Below are 22607 nucleotides of genomic sequence, written 5' to 3'. Positions count from 1 at the left end.
GCAACTGACTCTTGTATTAGTGCTTATAAAATGGGCCACCTTTGAGGTTAAGCCTCTGGAGGCATTTTCTTCCATACGCTTTATAACCGGGACTGGATGTCACCTTCCCTAGCCCACATTTCCTGCTGGCCTCTCCAGGCACCCTGCAGGCAGCCCGCCCGCCTGATGCCCTATTAGATTTTATTTCCGTTGCATTCTTTTTATGTGTCTGCCTTGGAAAAGCACTAGCATGGAGGGGAAGGGCTGGCCCTGTACTGTGCTCCCTGCAGGGCACAAAACCCACCCCAGCCCTACCCACCCTGCAGGGAGCTGCACCTCAGGTTCTGAAGCGCTGCGCTGAGCAGCCCCAATGCTGCACCAGCCATGAGCTGCAGCAGGGATTTAAAGCACCCCCTCGTGTCTGTGCCCGAGAATAAACTTCTTTCCTTGGAGAAATCCTCGGGGCCAGCCAGGCTTTGTTATCAGCCTGCCAGCATTCAAGCAGCTTTTGGGGGAAATCCTGTTAGGCGCTTTCCTCGCTGCGACTCATCCCACGGGAGCCGATTTGGGGACAGATGGAGGGGCCTGGCCTGACAGCGACGGCTGCTGGAGCACAGCCATGCCACGGGCAGGCAGAGCCAGCTGCTCATGCCCCTGTCCCATTGCTGGTGACCAACACGTCCCTTGAAGGCTACAGTTTGGAGGTTCCCATCACCTCCCTGTGTGGCCAGGGTGGGTCCTTTGGGTACAGGACTGAGGGGTCTCAGCCCCAACCAGGGCACAGTGTGGGTCACCTGGAACCTGGGCTCAGGGGGGTCTCCATTTGGGAACAAAGTGGGATGGAAAGGGGTCACCTTGCATCACCTTTGCCCATGGGGGTGCCACATCTGGCTCTGCAATGAGAGGTACAAGCGAGTGTAAATTGAGGGATGAGGAAGCATCCCTGGAAAGGAAACCGACTGTGTTAGATAAATACAAATGAGGCACTCTGAGGGGGCTCGGTAATATTGAACAGGCTGTAAATAAACTGTAGGCTTTAAGCATTATTGACAAATGAAAATTTACTGGGTACATTTGAGCAAGCTAATGGGCTGCTTTAAACCCTGGTGGTGCCTTGCTAAGCATTTTGTATTGCGCTTTTTAATTTTGGTTCACTGTAGATTAATTCCTATTCAGAGCAAGGCAGCCCTGAGTCAACAGAATTAAGTGGTTTAATGTATTTGGATTCAGAAATGCTGCCCCCCTCTCTCCCTTGTAATTCCTCTCCCTGTTCCCACCCTCTCCAGGAGGAAGCTCTTCATTAGGGATCAGCTGCAGCCCAGCCAGCAGCTGGGTGACAGCAAGAGAAGCTCCTCCTCAAAATTACATTATCTCGGGGAGAAAAAGCAGGTTTGGGGAAGGACAGATGAATTTATATGGAAGAGAAGGAAAGCAGAGCAAGCCCATGAGTTTTGGGAGAGAGCTTGCTGGTGGGGTCAGCTCTGTCCCTGTTGCAGTGCCAGCTCTGATGGGGTAGAGCCCTGTCAGACTACCACGAGATGCCAGCAGAGCAGTAGGATGAAGGACAGGGCCATGTTTCTCTCAACCCCAGGTTTCCCTACAGCACAGCGGGTCCCACAGGTGTCATCCCTCTGTCTGCCCTGACTTCTTCCCCCAAAATCAGAACTTTGCTATTTTCCCATGCTACAAAAACAATTCAGGGAATTTGGCAGAGTACCACAGGCAGGAGCTCTATGCTATCAAACACTGAGCCAGGCCGTCAGGTTTCCCAGTAAAGGGCCAGGTGCACTCAGCCAGGAACATGAAACCTGCCATAAAGTGCATGAGGAGCAGCAGCACGGGCAGATCCAGGAACAGCCCCTGCATCGTATCAGACCAGTGCCCTGAACCACACTCACATAAACCCAGGTGCAGAGACCAAACCAAATGCGGCCCAATCCTGGGAGCACCCCACAGCCAGTGGCAGAGGGGCTCAGGCTGCGTCTAACATTTTCCGCTATTTTTAGAGAACCAAGTCATGCCTTTTCCAGCCCCAGATGGAAGGAAGACAGAAAATTCATGCAGATAGAGCAGAGCACTAATTGCAGACGCAGACATGCCATCAGGGTTCAGAGCTGGGCTAATTGCCACCATACGTTGAACACATGATTCCCGATGCCTGGCATCCACTCCATAGAAAAAAAAAAAAACAACACAACATATCCGCACAAATGACATGAGGATGATCCCTAATGAGAGTAAACAAACAGCAGAGAAATAGGGGGATGAATATTTGTTCAGCTCTCACACCCTACAAGAAAGGCAAAGCTGCCTCTCAGAGATTAGAGATGTGGCTCAACCCCCAAGCACGGTGCCATCTCTCTAAAATTACCTTTCTGCTGTAGTGCCTCCTCAGCAGCCCACATCACAGCACCCCCAAAAAGGGAAGAGCAGCCTGACTGGCCCCATTTATATATGGGGCAGCAGGGCCCAGCTGCAGCTTGTTGCTGCAGGTGGAGAGGGACAGGGCATGCAAATGTTGCACAGCTGAAATCCTGCTATGGTCCTTTTTCAGAAAAAGCCTCTTTGCTAGTATTTGTAAATTGGGAGTTTATTCCAGGGGGGGATGTCTCCTAAGGGAAGGGCCAGGGATGTTCTCCAGGCTGGCTGTGGCTGCACAACCTCTCCAGTGGCTTCCAGGTGCTGTGCCAGGGGGCTCACAGCTGGACAATTCAGATTACCTCTGCAAAGCTCTCAGACAGGTTTTCATGTGACTGCCAGTGGCAAAGCTGCTGGAAGGAGCGTGGGGTGATCGCAGTGTCTCAGGCGCCAGCTTCACCCATGGTACCCATCAGTGATGCCCCAGGGAGCCCCTGGGCCCCACTCGGAGCCATCACAGCCCACACAGTCCCCAGCTACATTGCCACATTGGGGGAGAAGATTAGAGCCGTATGCTGCTGCAGATTGGCAGTGTTTTTCCATTTCTATCCCCACCATAAGCAGGTTTTGCTCTGCTGAACGCAGCCCCTTGGCAGTACTGAAACCTGAGGTCCTTGAGCTGCAGAGTGGTGCAAACAATGGGGTGGTGTCCCTACAGCATCGCTAGGGGAAAATCCCCCAGGGAACTTGCTCCCGCGGATGATGTTCATCTGCCAGTGGAAACAGGGATAGCAACCAAGGCTGGGTAAACCCCATCAAACAGCAAATCTGGGCGGCTTTCTGCTCTGGGGGCTTGGGAGAATAAGGGAAGGATTACAGGTCTGTTGCTGGATTAAGCTGCTGGCAGATGTGCTCTGGCACCAAAGCAGATTGCATCTGCTGCTTAGGAAAAGCAACAGGTCTTCAAAGGTGGGCTGCAGGGACCAGCAACCTCTACCCAGAGCTCCTTCTGCTACCCTAGAAGCCTTGATAAAAGCCAGGACTGTTGCTTTTTGGAAGCTTTCCATCATACACTTTTCAGGCAAAGGGCTCCTGGTCCATCGGCAGTTGGTAACTGGCTGCTCCCCCAGCTGCCCCGCAGCCTCTCCCAGGCGTGCCGGCCCCGTGTGGCAGGAGCAGGCTGCAGAGCTTTGCGCCTTGGCGAGGGCACAGGCATGGTTGATCATGAGGCAAGCCTCTGGGGGGAGTTTTGTTTTCACCCCACACTGCTCTCTGTCTAATCCTACCACCATCAACTAACCGCTCAAAAGAGCCAAGTGCTGAGGGCAAATGATCCTGACCTACCCGTGCCTTTCTAAGGTTCTTTTAGTTTCAGAGAGCCATTTCCCAGCATCACTATGACAGAATCAGAACAGTCCTAAGACTCCAGTAAGACAGGCAAAAGCCCCCAGTTATGCAATTCCCTTACTTAACCTCGTTTTAATCCTAAATTTCATGGTAGTCCTGAGAGCTTCCTCCTACAAAATTTGATTGCATTTCGCAGCTTAAGTCCCTCTTGCTGGCACCAGTAACACAGTGGCATTAGAGACGCAGCCACAGCTTGCTTTTGATTAGTCAGGCAGCAAAGCAAAATGCAGGAGACCTTGTGCTTTTGGAAGTACCCTCTGATTACTTAAGACACTGATCATCAGGTAAGAACACAGAGAGAGGAAGAATCATTAATTTTCCGATCAGAGTGAATCTTTTAAATGCATTGCCTCCCAAGGGCTGAAGAGCAACCAGGACCAAACAGGCTGCCCAGGCGTGCTGCGGGATGGACAGATTTGCCCCAGCATCAGGGTGCAGGCGTGTGCCAGGAGGCAGCACGGAGATGGCAGGTCCCTGGCCAGGAGGCTGGCCTGGCAGCAGTGTCACAGAGTTATTTAGGAAGGCAGCGTGAGCTCGCTGCCCCCATCACGCAGCCCGGCCCTCCCCATGTCTCAGCCCACCTTTGGGATCGATGGTGCCCTGTTTTTCGTTGTGCAGGCTCTGAATGGCAAACAGCACTGTCCTCCACGTCCGTATTGATTTCTCGGACTAGTATTGATCAGCCTGGTGACATATAGGTAATGTGTAATTAGTAAGTTAGATAAAAATAGTACCAAGAGAGTGTATGGCCAAGCTGCCAGGGTACTTCAACCTTCCTAGCATCTCCAGGGTGGCAGCAAATAGAGGGGTCATGGCTGCCTGCTAATTGCTGACCTGCTCTTAAAAACACCGTGAAGGTCCCCCCTTCCCTGCTGCCATCACTACCACCCAAGGTGGTTTTGGAGCACTGCCTGATGGTGTCTGTGATGGAGGGGATGTGCCCACCAGTCCCAGAGTGCAAGCAGTGTCCCCTGCATGTGTCCCTGGCATGGCCCCTGCAGCGCCTCTTTGAGGAGACAAATGGAGCAAACAGCTGTCCAAGGCAATGGACAGGTTGGATCTGGGCAACCAAAGCTGTGTCCAATGTTAAAATGCTCAGGGCTAAAAATGTCCAAAAAGAGAAAGGTCCAAGACCATACAGCCTTTCACATCCTCCTTCCATGCAGCCCAAGCCAGAGCCAATGCGGATAGTTTCCTGATAATTTTATTTTATTTTTTGGCAGCAGTGGCAGAGGGGAGCAGCATCCTGCTATCCAGGCATTGATTTGATTTAAAGTCACCCAAAGTGTCTTTATCAGTCCTCTATCCCTAACATAAAAATAGCATCTTGGCTTTTATCACAGAGCCCCAGCAGCCCCTCTCCTTGCAGCAGCAGTGTCTTGTCAAGACCTAATGAGATGACCTTGCTGGCTGGCTGGGTCTGACCACCAGGGCACCATTTAAAAACTGGTGTCATAAAGCCATTTCCAGCCATCCACAAAGGGTTCCCCAGAACTGCAAGCCTTGGCTAAGCAAGAGGAGAAGCACCAAAAACAAAGCAAAGTCCAGCCTTGTTGCAAAGTGCTTAGGCATGCAAGTAAAAAGCAGCAGCTTCACACGTGAACCCAGCTCCTGCGTTCCAAGGGCACCTGTTCTGCTTTTCCCTTGGCTTTCGCTGGAAGGAGCAGTGCTCCCATCACAGCTGGAAGTAATTGCACGGTCCTTGTCACAGCACAGGTCCCCATTGCCAGCTTTACTCTCTCCCTTTCACATTTCACATTTTGTCCTTGCGATAGTGACAGTAACCAACAACATCAAAAGCTCCGGTTCCTTCCCCGTGCAAGGCTTTTTCCCCCTGCTTGCTTTAATTACATTAGCAACGTCAAAAAACTGCCTGTGGCACATTATTATTCAGCCAGTGAACTCTCACTAATTCCTGACACAACCAATAAATATCTGTGGGCAGGCACCCATGCCACCGCACTGAGCACTGCCACCGGGGCGCTGGAGAGGAACCCCTGTGGCAGCGCAGCCTGCGCTTTGCTCCGCTCCGGCGCCAGCATTGCTCACGCCTGACTTACACCTGCTCATGTTTTGCTGATGCAGCCCTCTGCTTTGCTGCATTTTTTGCCAAGTTGCTCCAGAATTCAGCTCAGTAAAAGCAGGCTATAAAGCCCATGAACTTGCCCTGAACATGAACATGCTCACTTTGGTGTACACATTTGAGTGGCAGATAGTGTCGGTTTGAGAGCCGTTCTGTGATTTTGCTTTCAAAACCTAAAATCTTCAGCACAGAGCCAGGCCATTAAACTTAGCAGTAAAAGGGAGAGTGTCTGGCAGCTTTCCTAATGGCCAGGCTCCTGGCCACAGGTTAAGTGTGGGCTCGCCTTCCCCCCCAAGGTTTAAACTCATTTCACACGAGGTGCAGAGCTGCTGAAGGAGAAGGGGCCAGATCCTGGCTGTGCTATAGAGCAGCTGAGCCCTACTCCAGCCTCGGTGAGGGAACCTAGGGATTCACTTCTATCTGACATTTGGACAGTCTCTTTCCTCTGCTTAGATCTCAAACTCTGGTTTGGTTTTCTCCACAGTTTTGCCATTTGGCACCAAGATGCTCACATGGTGCCTTCAGGCTGGGGACACAGCAGTAGCAGCATGCCTGGGCTAGCGCTGGGAGCAGCATATTTCTCAGCAGCCTCATTTAGAGAATAAACCAGCCATATCCTTTCATTGGTTTCTTGGAGAGGGGCAATACATTTCCAGTGGCATCAGTGACAGAAGCAATATCCTTTCATTGCTATCATTGGAAAAGAGCAGTTTTATACTGTAAGAAAGAGCAAGTTCACTTGTATGAGACATATTTTCTCTTCCCTTAAACCTGGGGAAATCCTAGGGTTATTAATACATGGTAGAATTGCTTCTCTTTCAGCAGTTCTCCTAGGGATTTGAGTTTAGACTAGTTATTGCACATGAATGCAGTAACAGTACATAAAGTGTATGTTTTGTAAATAATAACAGTGCTTTGTAATAAATGGGAACAACAAATAATCAGCTCCCCTGGGCCTCCCAAGCTGCTTCCCCTGAGGAAATACAAGCCAACCCCAAGGAGCCCAGCACTGTGCATTATTTCAGGTAGGAAAATTCACGCTTCATTTTCCAAGGGAGTTTGCTTCCCCTTGTCTGTGCCTCTCCAAGCAGACATTTGCTCTCAGAATTTTGATATTTTCAAGGTACCAGTGATGCTCAGGGAGCTCTCCAAGCCATACCTTCCCAAGCTGTGTATCTGTTGTTGCTGGGAAGATGGACACTGACCCTTGCAAACCACCTCAAGGCCACCTGAATATCCTCCCTCGCTGTGTGAGTGGAGCTCCTAGCTGCATTTCATGCATCCTGAAGCAATTGTGTAGAAGTCGCATCATCATTATTGACTCATCCATCTCGATTGAATGTATAGTGTAAAGTAGAGGAAAAAAAAAGTCCCCATTCTCTCTGATGATAACAGGATGCTGGGGACTGTCATGGGCAGTTTACAGTTTGGTTTGCTCGGTAGAAGGATGCTTGCACTTTAGGGAGCCATCATCAACCTAAACATCCAGCCCTCCCTTTCTGTCAGTGTTAGAAGTTTTGGGCCTTTTAGTATGATGTGCTAAACTGGTAGTAGCAGCACGGAAGACAGTCTCTAGCCTGGGTGTCAGACATAAATGTCTGGTGAGATCCTGGCTGTAATTTAACAGTCATCTGAACGTGGGGACAGGGAGCTGTCAGTGCAGAGAGGAGCAGCATATAGCTATGAGAGCAGCATGTCCACTCATTTACCAGCAGCAACGTGCTGCCCCAAAACATGAAAGCTGATATCAGATTAGGTTGAAGCCCCCAAATGCCTTGAAATCTCTTTTCTTAGATTAGATGAAGCTCACACTATCTGTAGATCTGCCTGGGAAGTCATTACTAGACCTTGCACTCTTGGTGCACAGCAGAGAAGCGTTGGCTGCATTTGGTGAGCAAGGTGATAAATCTGGGCTGCAGCTGCTCACTGTCCTTTGTGTTGCAAATTGCCTAGGCAGTTAGAATTGGCTTTGTTAATACATCAGCCAGTCCTGCTTTAAGAGAAGGCAAATACTGAGATGGGATTTCCCTGAGAAAGGTGCCGGGAAGGTCTGACAAACTGTGCCTTTCTGGTAGCTACAGCCCTGTCTGACCTGAAGCACAGCCCCAGCTGCGTGGCTCAGACCCTTTGGTGGGACACAAGATGCTTCAGTCCTGCTTCGCTTGCTCTGGATGAGTGCTTGGCTTCAGCATCCTGAGTAATTGCTCTATGATCTGGGTGAGCTGGGAGGCTAGCCCTGAGAGCGGATGCGTGAGCGGTGGCTATGGGCCAGTTGCAGCTTCCTTTTTGCACAGCCTGATAATGCAGTTTGGTCTGGCAGAGGTCTCCATCCATGTGTGGGCACGTAGCACAGCTCCCAAGTGAGTGCTGTTCAGAAATGTTTTGCTCTGCTTTCCAATCTGAGTCTATGCTGAGTTGTATTTCCTTACTGGTAAGGAACAGATCTGCTAGGAGGAGAAATTTACCCTGCAAGGAGTGTAAACACAGATGGAAACATGGTGAAGCCCTTTTCAAAGTCAAGGGAATAAATCTGCTTAAAATACTGAACATCTGGGGCAGTGAAAGAGCAGGTGGAGAACTGACCCAAGAAAGGACGCCGGTGCTAAAGAAAGGTTGTCTGTGGAGAGGGCACAAACTGTAGGATGGTGGAAGTGTCTGTAATAGGGAAATTACCACAAAGAGCAGCAGAAAGCTCTAGCGAGGTTACTGCTTTTGATCTTTTAAAGACTCCTTGATTTTTTCTGAGGCCTGCATCCCAGGCACTTTAGATAGAGCAAGTTGGCAGGCTTTTCCACTGAACTAATCTCATCTGACCTTTCTGTGGCAGCACACAAGGGATGCAACCCTGTATTTCCTCCAGATGCCGGGATAAGCAGGATTTTGCTCCTAGTTAGGCAGCAATCACGGTGCTGCAGAAGCCACCCTGTGCATTGCTCTGGAAGGGCAGGACTGGCATGTTTATGCCACTGAGGATCAGCCTCATGCTGATGGTTTGGCCTTGTTCTGTCTTTGATTTTCACCTGCCACTCTGAAAGTTCTAACTGGAGAGCCAGGCTCTGAGTAGCCATCAGGGAGGGGAGGACTGACCACGCTGGTCAGCTCTTCTGGTCCCAGCCAGAGCATTTGCTATGCTCTGCAAGAAGAGTACTCTTGAGCAGGGGTTTGGGAACCACAGTTGGCCCAGGGGCTGCACAGGAGACATTAGCAGGAGCTGGCCCTTATTGGTAGCTGAGAAAATGTTAAATTGTGTTCTTTTCCCAGCCATGACCTTGGCAGAGACACGGCCCTGGCTGCTGAAGCCCATAAAATGAACAGCCCCTGTTGCCTCCTGATAGGGGTATAAAAATATAATTACTTGAAGAGTGACTTACGATTCAGTGAAACAAGGACCTTCTCCTTTTTGATTGAATTACGCAGCGGTATTCCTAGAAGACTGGAAGCAGATGGCAAGCACTGGCCAGGCATTTAACAGCCTGAGTTACTGCTGTGTAGAGGGGATGGAGCCAAGCATGGCTGCAATGTGCTGCTCTTACATTACCACTTTCTTTGGGCCACCATCATGGTGCATTCCCTAGAGGGAGTCCTTCTGAGAGGCTGGAGGATGGGTCTGGACATGTTTGCAGCAGTAGATGGAGATGTGCAGTGTGTCCAGTAGCAAAATACTTGTTTTGCAGCAGTGACATACAGCTCAAGTAGCAACAAAGAGAGGCAAAATTTATCTTTCTGTAAACCCAAGCTGAGTGCTGCTGTGGCTCCAGGTAGGCATATCTTGAATGTGTCAATAAAATCAATCCAGCTATTAGCAGCTTGTTGTGTTATCAGCTGTGGATGAGTCTGGTGTGTGTTAGGCAGCTGTGCAGCCTGCATTTTACGAGGCGACCTGCTCATACCACTGCTGGGGTTGCAGCGATTATCACATCCTCTCACAGCTGGGGCATACTACAGCTTTTATGAGCTCCCCTAAATCAAAGGCCCTGTCTTTTTACAGACAAATTAACATTTTTTTTTTTTTTTTTTTAAGGCTTAACAGCCAGCTGACTACTAGGTGAGATGCAAATCTTGTTGTTGAGTTGCGCCTACCACATTGTCTTTTTGATTATTTTTATTGAAGAAGCAAATGTTCTTTTGGAGCTCTGAAGCCCTTATGAGGGAGACTCATTTTCTGCTGCTGTGATCTCTTTGTTGCAGGTGGGTGATGTATGAAAAGGAATTGCAAATAGCTGTTTACAGCAAGCAAAGTCACGGAACAGCCCACTTTAATTTCTGCTATCTGTCGGAAACCGTTGTTGGCGATGGTCAAAATTAATTAAGCAGGAAGGAAGAGAGCTGGGAGGCACTGTGCATCCAGTTCTGACATTGAAATATTAATGGTGAACTAATCAAGAAAGAGTATCTATGAATAGCTAATCAGCTTACAGTTTGCATTTTTAGTGATGCGGTGAACTTCTGGGCAACAGCCCTTTGCAGGAGAGTCAGTGCGGAGGCGGGCTGCCTGCTGCCTGATCGCTCAATTTGGAAATAAACAAAGAGCTCGTGCCTGTGTTGGGGCTGAGGCATGTTTGCCTTTTGCATCTCGCAGCGCTGCTGCTGCTGGATGCTGCCAATTGGCAGTGGTCTGCATCCCTCCCATTGTCGCCTGTGGCAGCCAGGTCAGAGGGTCCGGCCAGAGCATCCCTGGTGCTGCGTTCCTTCCTCCCAAATGCCAGAGGGCTCAGCTCCTCCAGGACAGAGCTGCAGCATCTGTGCACCAACAGGTCCTGTGCAAATGCTCAAAACATGCCTTGAACGTAGGAGCTTGTCCTCTCGTTCCGTGCCCAGCGCCGAGTACCCCATGGGAGGTAGCAGCCAGTGTTCCCGTGTCTCCTGCTGACGTGTGACTGGCATTTCCAAGGCAAGTTTCCAGGTTTTTTTGGGGGATACAGAAGGTGATGACTGTGAGGAAAATTATGAGGAAATGATCCCATGACAAAGCTGGGCTGATTCCAATCAAAGTCACAAAAGTAAATGTCACCTTTGGGTGCCAGAAGGAGTCAAGCAGCATTTCTCCCTTTGACGTCAGCATAATGAGGGCTGTGGCTTTAGAGATTTGTATTGCTGTGTTTCTGCAAACAGTTTCCTTCTCTAACCTCTCGGAAATTGGATTTTGTGGGGCTGAGCAGTTTGTGTGCAGAAGATAGCAGTGGGACTGATAAGCAGAAACCTGTTTACACACTCATAGCTAATGCTGCAATTGGGCAGGGAACTGCCTGGATTTCTTTCTTTTTTTTTTATACTCAATCAAATATAATCCTTGTGGCTGAATGTCTCATTGCTGCTTAACAGAGAGAAATATGAACAGGGCAGTTTTAATGGATAACAAATATGGAATTGGCTTCACATGAAGCAAAAGGACAATGGCAGTAACTAAAAGTTAAATGATAACGAGGGAGAATCAAGTGGTGATTGGTAAGGAATAGCTTATCTATGCTCTCCCATGCGGGGCCATATTTCCCATATTGCCAAGTTAGCAGGAATGACCCAAAATGCAGAAACGAGAGAGTCCAGACACGTCACTCTCGCAGCAGAGGGGACATTCTGGGAAAGGAAAATGGAAAGCTGATGGCATCAGTTAAGAACAGCATGAAGGTCCCGGGGATGTCCAAGGGCACAGTGGAGCCCAGTGGTTGTATCTGGCTCCCATGTCCCATGGAAGGTGAGGGAACCCCCTTGCTGCAGGCAGGCAGGCGCCACAATGCCCAGCCACAACTCCTGGGGGCTGGCAGTGGAGTGAGCAGCAGGGTTTTCTCCAGGAGGAGCACTCTGACACATGCTTCTCTGTTGCTCCAGTGTAACCCAAATCTGTCAGCCTTTAGCGCTTGCTGTGAAGGTCATCTGCGAGCAAGACTAATTATTTCAAGCAAAGCAGCAGGTTAATGCTACTAACCTGCTCCCAGGAACCAAGCTCTGCCCTGTGCCCTGACTGTGTAGCTGCACACAAGCTACAGGGAATTACAGATGCATGAAGGTGTACATAAGCCCACAGATCTAAACAGATCCTACTGGTATGTACCTTAAGCACAGAGGGAAACACATTTTTCATAGCTGATTCATTCAGTTGTCATGAAAATGCTGTTTCCAACTGAAAAGTAGTAGTATCTTTTATTTCTGCTGTTTAATTTTCTTTAATCTGCTCTTGACATTTATTGAAAGGAGTGTTTTGCGCACATCAAAGCCAAAGATTTCAAAACACCACAAGAAAAAAAAAAATAAGGTCAGCTCAAGGGAGGATACGCTAGCAAACATGAGATGAAAGGCTCTGGTTTTCTACAAGGAGGGTCTGTGCAAAACAAGAGGTCATGCTGATCCGTGGTCTGAAGGTGCTTTGTTGGCACCTCTGACACTAGCTGCAAGTGCTGGGTTTTGTACGTTGTGACGCTCAGTAACATAAGCAAGGCCATCCTTACTAGGAACAGATTTAAAAGTAAAGGATGCCCTGATAACTTCACTCTTCAGTAGCCTCTTCACACGGGCAGAGTTTCCCGTGGCTCTGCCCGGCATTGTCCCAACTTGCTTTGCCCAGAGGCAGAGCCGCTGGCCCTGGCAGCAGCACAAAGCTCCCAGGGCTGCGGGTGAAGCTGAGCCATCCATTGCATGCACTCTCCATAAGCGAGTGTCACAAGATTAAATGAGCCAAAGCACTTGACAAGCTGAACAAGCTGCTGAAAACAAACCCAGTGGTGGGGCTGACCCTGCAGGACACCTCCCAATGTATTGAATGGTCCTGAATGCTAAAACTGAAGGAAGAGTGTAAAAGAAACCTAGAAAACTTCTGGTTTTGTTTCATTTTACACAAGCAGAGGTAACGAGATGACACAGGTTAATGTATAGCTCAGTTGTATGCTGATTGCAAAGCACACATTTCCATCCACAAGTCATTAGTAAATCACTTTCCCACCACTTCTCTTGGCATGTAAAAGAAATTTCTCTCTCCCTGACATTTAAAAAAATCCTAATAAGTTATACACTCCATGACTTTATTGCATTTTTAATATTTAAAAGAAGGCTAGAATCTATAACCTCAACCTTTAACAAATGTACAGTAATGTGATAACAAATTTGCCTCGAACAGCTGCTATCTTGGTACCAACTGGCATGAAGGAGGGAAGTAATTGGCTTGTTTTCAGATAATTACCATAATTGTAGTGACACCATTTGGATCACATCTAACTGTGTTCCTGCTGCAAGTTGGATAATTTAATAATTGGCAGAATTTAGACTGACAGTAAAGGTAAAGTCAGCGTATGGTGGGGAAATCGGCACACACATCCCTGCGTTGCTAGTGCAGGCTCTGCTGCTCTTAATATGAAATTTTTATTTTTTTATTTTTAGATCTTTCTGCTTTTCTTAAACCCTGTGACCAGCTCATGCCTTTGTTCCTTTTCTGATGCTTGACCCGATACGACCACATTTTACACCTTTTGATTTGAGATAAATCACTTGGGTTCAGTCCTACCCAAATTATTATTTTCTCCATGCACTGAGTATTTTTAGCTGTCCTAGTTCTGCTGGGGGCCTGTCAGAGCTCTGCTCTGAAAGTGGATTAAACTGTAGCCACGTGCTTACAGGCAGCAGCCAAATGCTTTTCCTGGAGATTGAACCCAGAACCTCGGGAGCAGGGCTTATTTCCCTGGCCCAGGCAGCGGCTGTGGTGGGCAGCAGAGCGTGCCAGGCTCAGCACGACGCACTGGAGGGAACTTTTTCCCTTTGTGCCTTCTTGAGCTTGCTGCTTGTGGCCAGTGTGAAAGGGACTTTGCATCTCCTGTGTCTCCAGTCCTGACAGCTGCCCCGTCAGTCCCAGGAGCAGGGGTACGGAAAGGTAAGGCTGAGAGATGGCTGAGGCTATTGGGGAAAAGACAGAAAGGTTTTATCAGAGATCAACTGGGTGCTTTTGCCAAGGAGTTGCAAAATGTAGCAGAGCACTGAGCTGGTGCCCTGCAGGGTGTGTGTGGCTACTGAGAGCTCTCCTGCAGCACCTGCCTTGCTTTGCATATGTCCATGGCCTTGCTCACCACCAATTCCACTTTGCAGAGCAGAGGTTAAGACACCCAATGGCAATACTAATAGTGCCTGGGAGGCGTCTCTGGAGTTTTTCCAGTCCTCAAGCGAGAGATACTCTTTAGGCACATCTGCTTATTTTGCTTCATGCCCCTGCTGCTCTTTGTGGCTATTCTGCTTTCCCTAGTCTGAACCCAGACACGTTTGTCAGGAAACAGAGAGGTCAGGGAGGTTGCACCAGATTTGCAGGGTGAACAGAATTAATGCCTATTGCTAGGGGCAAAACAGAGTTCACGTATTTCCACCTGCACCAGCTGCTGGCAGGGCCGTGCTCTGCCACAGCTTGGGCTGAACCAGGACCCCCAACCCATCCCAGCCAGCAGGTGAGGTGCCTGCTGATGCAGGAGCTGTAGGTCTGCGATGCAGCCCGTGCCTGGGGGATGCCCAGCTCATCACACGCTGGGGAGGACTTTGGCACAGAGCAGGCAAAGCGCTCATCTCTAATAAACCCATCTGCCGAGATGAGGCTGCCAGCTCTGTCCCAGCCTGCGGTGTCTGGGCACACGTGCAACACTCACACAGAGTGAAGGGGAGGGGGGTGACTGAAGCAGCAAATCCCTTCTCTGTTTCCCTGGCTCAGGGAGGTGGTCTCTGGTGTGGCTGTTGGAAGGAGCAGGAGTGTGTGCTGGACCGGGTTTGTGATGTGAGGGATACGTGCCTGGGAGCGGCTGGCTGATCCCACACATCCCATCTCCCTACCCCTCGCACAGAAACTGCAGGGTAACCATTTCCTTGCTGCATTCCCTCCCCCTCTGTGATTTATTGCTGCCAGGAGGCTGTGCATGTGGAGGTGGCATAAATCTCACCTAAAAGAGAGAGAGAGAAGGAGGAAATTTGCATTCACTCCCTTGCTGGCATATTGAATGCAGCTTTCCAGTTCACTGCTGAAACCCTGAGCGGGTCCTGGGCAGAAGGCCCAGGCACTCCCCTCAGGATTAAACACAGTCAGTGCCGGGGCTCCCTGCCCCACCAGAGAAGGTTCCCACAGCCAGCAAGGAGCAACTACCCCCACTCAGCCCAATTATACCTACATTAATTTCAATCTGCTCATATTTATATTCCACAGCCTCACCCTACCTAATTTGGTGATGTTTGCAGGCTTTGAGCATTCACTGTGCTCCCCCCTACCAACCACTGCAAGCCCTTTTAATAGATCTTTCCTGACTCGTGGCTGCCCATCCTCCTAGTCACTTCCACTGTCTCTCTCCCATCACTCTCCCAGTTCCTCACACCCTTCTCCCTTTGTGCAATGCCTCCAAAGCACTCCCTGGGCTGACAGTCAGTGCGTTGGTGAGCAGACTACAGGAAATAATTGGGGAGATTATAGACAGACCATGGTCATGCTGCTGCAGTGGGTCTGGATGTCCTGTCATGAGCAACCTGTCTGGACCAAGAGGCTTTCAAATAACAGAACATGAGCAAAGAGGGAACAGTGGCAATTCTTGTCTCTGGGAGTATGTTTTCACTGGAAGTCCATCAGTGTTTTCACGTATCAAGAGTAAACTGGTTACAAAGCAAACCAAGAAATGTAAGAGAGGAAGGAGAAAGAAAGGTAGATACAACGCATTAATCAGCATCAAAAGTTGGAGGGAGTCTGCTCACCTCCACTTCTGCATGGGCTGACAGCTGTAAATAGCATACTGAAGCAATGGAGGAAGTAAAAAATTAATTACAGTTCTGAGACCCAATCCCACTTCCAGCCACAGACAGCATTTATTAAGATCTCACTGAGGCAGGAAAGATTGAACAAGGGACTCAGGGGACTATGAAGGGGAAAAGAATTAATCAGTTTGTCTCAGGAGACTGGAGAAGTCAGATTAAATAAAAACTAGAGTGAAATGAAGGGGGGAAAAGGTAGTTGGAAACCTGGACCTATTTGAAGAAGCTCTGGAGGCAGTCTGGGAGGAGTCCTAGGGGCTCTGTTCCTTCACTATGGAAGCTGGGAAGCTTTGGCTAAAAATATACCTATTCAAGGCAAAGAAATCACATATTTAGGGCTCTTGCATCTTTTGCTTGTCAGGAGAGCACACAAGGCAGCCCCAGCTCTCCTACCTCTGATCCTTGCTCCCGTGCATCACTAAGTTGCCTGGCTTCCCCACACCCTAATGCCACTGGGACCTGAGGGCCATTCCCCAACCTGCCTGAAATTCCCTAGAAGTGGGGTTGAAGGGAGAAGGCAGGAAGGGGAGCTGAACCCCGGCAGATGTCCAAACCCCACATGTCCCACAACCAATGCTCTAAAAGGAAAATCTTTGTCCGTGCCTGTTGTCAGCTCAGTGTTTTCCATCACAATAACATTCAATTATTTCTCTTCTAAAGTGTACAACATTTTCTTCCCTCTTTTGTGTAGCTGCTTTTCTGCCTGTCCCCCTGGGAAAGGTCACCAGGCTTCCACATTCCTGCTGGGTAATGAGCTGTGACAAATACTGCCGATGGTGACCAGTGCTGAGGTTGGAGTTTTAGTGGGTGTTGAACACCAATGTCACGGGGAGGGGCCTGTCTCTGACCTGCAAATGGGCATCCCATTGCTGAGCTCCTTCCCCTTTGCTCAGCTCAGTGGCAGAAACTTCATTGGAGCCAGATGAGATACTTCGGTATTCTTCCCCCTTGAAAATCCCAAGCCTGATAGAGAGCCATAAATAAAAACCTCTTCGCGTAATTGAGCAGTGAATGAGGGAACATGTTTTTTCATCCCAAAGCTTTTGTCTACAGGAAAGCATTCCTATTTTTCTGGTATATCCAGCAATACGTTCTGCTGAGAGAGTCTTTATGGAAATGCAAAGTGCATATCCCAGAGGACTATATCTTCAAACCAAAGGGCATTGATTCAGGAGAGAGGCACCGAAGACTTCCTTGGTTATTGGCTGTTATTTTTAACACCTCCCTGATAAAACTGCTATCTAGAAAGTTTCTGACTTTATCATGTCCATTTCTTTAGCAGAAGGCTGCTTGAAGCATGGCTCTGTGCCTTTTAATATTTTTTAGTAAGTTTCCAAGTTACTGGTTGTAATAAAGCACAAAACTTAGCAGGTTGCAAGGAAAAGAGGCTATCTTAACAGCTGCATTGGGTAATACCCTTAGGATATTAGAAAGCTTCACAGCAGGATGTTTTATTTTTGTATTATGCCAAAGAGCAGTCAAAAAAAAAAGGTATATTCCGCTGATTCTGTAGTGGCATTTCCTAGCAAAACCACTAAATACTGTTTGGTATGTTAGCTGGAGCTTAATATGTGAGAACGGTGGTGGGGAGGGATGTGCACTGCAAATTTTGACCTTCAAAACCAGGACTACCTATAAAGATACATCTCATCTATCTGCCAATGAAATAAGATGTTTTTTCAGCATTTTTTCAGTGCATTTATTTGTCCAGTCCAGTTTTAAAAATATCAGTATACCAAAGGAAAAAACATTTTTCACAAGGTGAGGCCAAGATGGAATAAACACCACATTAAAACCTGTACGAAATGTGGGGACACTAGAGACTCGGTCAGGAAAAGTCTAATGAACTTCTGCATTATGATTTTCATTACAAGAATCACTGAAAATAAGAAATCATATTGTACCCTTCATATTTTGGGCATTTCAAGCAAGAAAGATAGGCAACAGCAGCTATCAATTAAGAGAACGAGACTGCTTTCTCTGCACAGGCAGGAACAAGTTTAACAAATTGTTTAAGGTCACTAACTCATCTCATGGACGCAAAATAATGAAAGCATCCAAAAGACGTTTTGACAAGATGTGAATCACCATATTATAGCTAATAGTTTTTGAAACCTGGCACTTGAACGTAGCATATGCATCTTAATGCACATAATGCATCTCTGCCATCCCAACTCCCTGATGCCCAACAGTGGCACAGCCTAACTGACCCTCCTCAGCCTGACTGGGCACTAGCACCTAGCAAAGTGGTGTCAGCCTCTTCCCCTCAAGGCAGACTTGACCTCAGTTTTAAGGTGAACGAACCACCAAGCCACAGCTGCAGGCAAGACTTCAAGGGAGGAAAAAAAAAAAAAAAAAAAGAAAGAAAAAAGAAAAATCTGTTTCCTAACACAGGCATTATTTTTTCCAAACAGGAACCAGAACTGAAATATGAAACCGGAGCAGAAACATGCTTTTCTCTTTCAGAACACTAATGAAAAGGATGCTAGCTTGGGGTTACAGATAGGACATTGTTTATATTTTCTTTACCCCTAGATTGGAGGTAGAACCTGAAAGCCAGAGCTGAAACAGCCTCCCTGAGCCACCTCTACCTCCTATGGGCTAGAGAGACCCCAGTTTCAAGGACATGGAGCCAATTGCACCCATCTGGCTTTTCTGCAGTTGGTGCTGTCTGGTGATGCTTCCTACATAAACCAAGATGTCCATGGCCATTAGCCAACCGAGTAAAGTCAAAAATCTTCACTTTCCAGGCATGTTTTTCACCCTTTATGGTGAAAGATCCAATGCATGTCACTTAATGCCCCTAGAGTTTATCAATGGATCCCAGAATTAGAACAGCATACCCAGGCAGGCTCAGAAGTCTAGCTAGGCTCATTACTTTAATGAAACGCTAATTGCTGCTTCTGAAGTCTAAAAACGTGCCTTTGGTCCACAGCAGCTTCAGTTAGGCACTGCTAATTGCCAAAGCTATCTTGCTGTTGCTCCTAGATACTGGTTCAGGTTAGGTCTACAAACACCAAGGGCAGCAGCCAAACTGCCACAGCCTAGCTGGCATGAGCTGTGTGAGGCTACAGCTCTGCATGGGGCCAACTGAAGGAATCACCCTGCTCTCAGGGCTCTTTGTGCACAGTGTGCTCAGGCTGGAAGCTTGTGTCCCAAGCCAAAGCCACCCACTCGCCAGGACAAGACCAGGGAGGTGACAGATTTCTAGATGAGAGACCCCACTGCAAGTCTTCTTGCAAAAGTTGTTAGGATTTCCCTTTTGAGGAAAAAATGCTGAAAAAAAAAACATTGCATTTCCTCATTTCCGTAGGTGTAGGTTTTATTAATCTCTTTAAAGAGCTGTCCTTAAAGAGCCTGAAACAACTTCCGTGTTGTAGTTAGTGCAAAACAAGAAGTAAAGAGAAAATTTAGCATTTACTTCCTGAGAAAGAAGCTTCAAGCACCTTTTTGGTTGAACCTCACATGTCTGTTTTCATCTATAAAATTCCCACCTGAAAAGGGGCATTACATCAGTTAAACTACCAGAAATTTCTAGTACCTTTCTGAAAAACAAGGCTACTGTTAGGATGAAGCATTTGCTGCTTAGAGCAGCCCCAGCAGCCCGGCGTAATTGCTCCAAAGGGGTTACACTTGGCCAGGCTCCTTGGAAACCACTGCTTTGAGACTGAAGACAGAAACAGCCCTACATTGGCAGCTGTGCCACTGCTGCAAAAAACAGCCCCCAAAATTTCACCACAACACTGGTAGCTCCGAGCTGATACCTGGACAGGAATGACCCGGAAAAGCCACAAGGAAAGAAATTCGTCATGGGCTTGGCTGTGCTGCCTTACTGCTCTCTTCCACGGGGCAGGAGAGGAGCAAAACAAAGAGGGCAATGCTATAGGGTATTGTTCTGGAGAGGACCTTCCAGCACCATGCTTAGGGAGCATGCGGGAAAATAGATTTTTATCTCAGATCCAATTAACAGCTGAGTTACGGGACTTGAGTGAAATAAAGGGCAGTGAGTCTCCAAGTCTCTATTTACATGATTTATTAGAATGTGGCTGTCTGCAGGAACAGGAGGCAGCCGTTATGCTTAATTTATGAGGACACAAGGGGGAAAAGGCTCAGCTACCAAGCTGTTGAGGGGTTCCTACCCCATCAACACAAAAAACTCTCCTCCTGCAACAAAGGCACAAAACCTTCCTCGCACGACCAGCGCTAGCAGCTCACAGGACTAAGCAGCAACATCAGCTGTGGTTTGCCAACCAGGCTTGGCAGACCGGCAGGTGGAGAAGCACCGTTCATTTCCTCTGACTAGTTTCAAGGTTTGTGCAGAGGGAAGAGCCAAAGCTTGGAGATCGAAAGGGAATAGATAGCTGAATTCCCAGTCTTTCAGCTGAACTGCCAGCAAGGGGCAATGCACATAGTGGGAGTTTTCACAGCAAGCGTGAAGATGGTGAAACATGAGTCCTCTCATCTCTCTCTCTCTCCCTGAAACTTCTCATTTTAAGCATCTTCCAGGCCAGAAAAGGATATCTGAGCCGACAGCCTTGGAAGAGCTCCACCATTTGATGTTTGTGTTTGTAGAAGAAGCACAGAAGGATTTTCAGTGACAGATGAAATCTGCAGTCCTTCTAACACACCAGTTAAAGTGATTTTGCCTCTTGAAAGCCAAACTATAAGGTTTCTATCAAAGAGATGTTTGATACCAGGAAACTAAGTATTGTGAGAAAAATAAGGCACCCATAGTTTTCTCACATTGCAATCAGTATTCGTATAAAATAGCTGCCTTCCCTGCCTTGCATAGCAATGCACAGCCATCAGACCAGCTGCTGTTCGAACTTTTTTTTTTTAAAGAAGCTGCTGATGTACAATAGTAGGGAAATACAACCACGGATAACGTAACTCTCTACAATTGGCTGTTCTCAAGAACAACATGAAGTTATTTTGCTTTTTTGTTGTTGTTACACTTCAGTGCAATTCTGAACGTCTATTAAGAAGAGAGGCTCTGATGCCCTGTTGTATCACTATTGCAAAATTGGATGCTCCAGAGAGAAGGAGCCTAATTAGGTTTATTATTTACTGCTAAAACAGCCTTGGATTTGGCAAATCCCCTCCCAGCAAGACTGTGTTCAGTTCTAGCATATGTTGTTTAGATCCATAATATGAACTTAAAAGCTAAAAGTACTTTTTTCTAATGGGTAGATGTGAGCCTTCTTCCAAATCTCTACAGGAGGTGGAAGACTCTCCCAGGGGGGGTTGCCTTTTTCTGTTAAGTGTTTCTCTAATGGTTTCAGTGAGAAGCAATACTGACACAGAGCAGAAGGATCCAAAATCAGCCTTACAGTCGCAGTTTAAAGCCTCTGCTCCCAACCACCTTCTCAGTCTCTCTGTACACCTTATTCACCATCTGATCCTCTCATTAGAAAAGCAGGGGCCTCTCCCTTGCTTCTTTCCAAAAGCTGAATTAGATAACACTGGTTAATGTTCATAAATACAGTTTAAATGTAATTTATAGAGTAAGAGGCATCCAATAGAAATGAAGAAATTAGGTTGCTACTTTTAGTTTTCTTCTGCCAGTTAGGGAGCCGAGGATACTGACAGGCTGCTTGTAAAGTGAACTTCAAGTGAGACCAAGTTTAACCAAGTCATTTGTGCACCTTGCTTCCTAAAATGCAGCCATACAAGCATCTCCAAGCTTTGGTGTTCCTGAGTGACCGTTAATGCAGCTCAGAGGCATGTGAAACACAACACAACAAGAAAACTGAGCCGTATGGGGAGTTCTAGGCAATTGCTCTTGCTGCCAAAGATGTGATTTCTCATGTCCCAATTTAGCGAGCACAAGAGAAATGGCAGAAAGCGTGGCTTTAAATGAAAGGCAAGAAAAACGTTACATAAATGCATCAGTAGCTAAGTCTTTGCCACAGAAAGCTGCTGCAATATTTTTCTAACAATATTTCATCCAGTTCCTAGGTCTAAGACAATAAACGCTACCGTTCATAATAAGCATGCTCATTTTAATAAAGGATCTGCTTCTCATGGAGCTTTGCTATAAACCCCACTTACAATTCCACTATGCTGAAGTAGCACACACTCATTTTTTTGCTTTTAAGAAGATGGCAGCACACAGTGCTAACCCCCAAAAAGAGCAGAGGTTGGCACAGTTGCCTCTTTAGGAATGGTAATGCTGCAGTTTCACTAGAAATCAGAAGAGAGAATTAAGCCTCTCAGGAGCACAGGGCTGTACTCGGAATTAAACCCAGGTCTCCTGAGCCACAGACAATGCTATGCCAACCGCTCCATATTAGAAAGGGTCATTTTCTCATTTCCTTCATCCAGGCTCACAACAGCAAGGGAGATGATGCCTGCAAATTTAGCTAAAAGCTTTCAATGACATTCCCATGAGCACCAGTTCAATGGCTGTTACACACAGGTGCCAAAAAAGCATGATTGGAAATACAGAAGGTTTTCAGAGTACAGGACAGAAAGCAATTTGTTTTAATACCTCCACAGCTCTCTCCCCTTCACTGGCCCTTTCAGTGGAGATCCCGTAGGCTTTGGTGGACCCAGATGGGAAGCTACTCTCCAAACATCCTACACTGCTCCCTGGAGAGGAGAACTGCTGCTGTTCTAAATGAGGGCTGGGCAAGGAGCTCCCCTTCTGTCCTACCTGAGCAATTCTGCAAGCAAGGAAGCATTAGGAGCAAAATAGTTCCTCTGGTGCCTTTTCAAGGTCTTTATTTGGTCACAGAAATCACTTTATCGTATCACTTTAGGACAAAGTCAGTATTCAATACAGAGTGAGTTCTAGAAGAGTCAGTGCAACATGTCAGGGTTTCAGTCTTACCAAGTTATTTGAAGTTCGGTAGCTGAAGAGTGACTGAACAAATGGCAATTAGCACTGTTTTTTATTTACTATCCCTGAGTGTCCAGGACCGCACAGCCCACAGAAGAAGGGAGAAATACACGGGCACAGCTTAGATTTTGCCAATAGCAAGGACATAGAGCTTTTCCTACAACCTCTCTCCCATCAAAGTCACTG

The 22607-nt window shown here is 47.6% G+C and overlaps 1 protein-coding gene across 1 annotated transcript in view; it reads left to right on the top strand.

The window, feature by feature from the left end:
- LHFPL7 (LHFPL tetraspan subfamily member 7) overlaps positions 1 to 22607 on the top strand; it is a gene marked incomplete at both ends in the record, with an annotated part of 61025 nt that overhangs the window by 11498 nt on the left and 26920 nt on the right. The gene's annotated exons all lie outside the window — the stretch shown is intronic.

The sequence above is a fragment of the Netta rufina genome (assembly GCF_964035555.1).
Source record: "Netta rufina genome assembly, chromosome: 21".
Lineage (NCBI taxonomy): Eukaryota > Metazoa > Chordata > Aves > Anseriformes > Anatidae > Netta > Netta rufina.
This window is presented reverse-complemented; position numbering and strand designations above follow the sequence as displayed.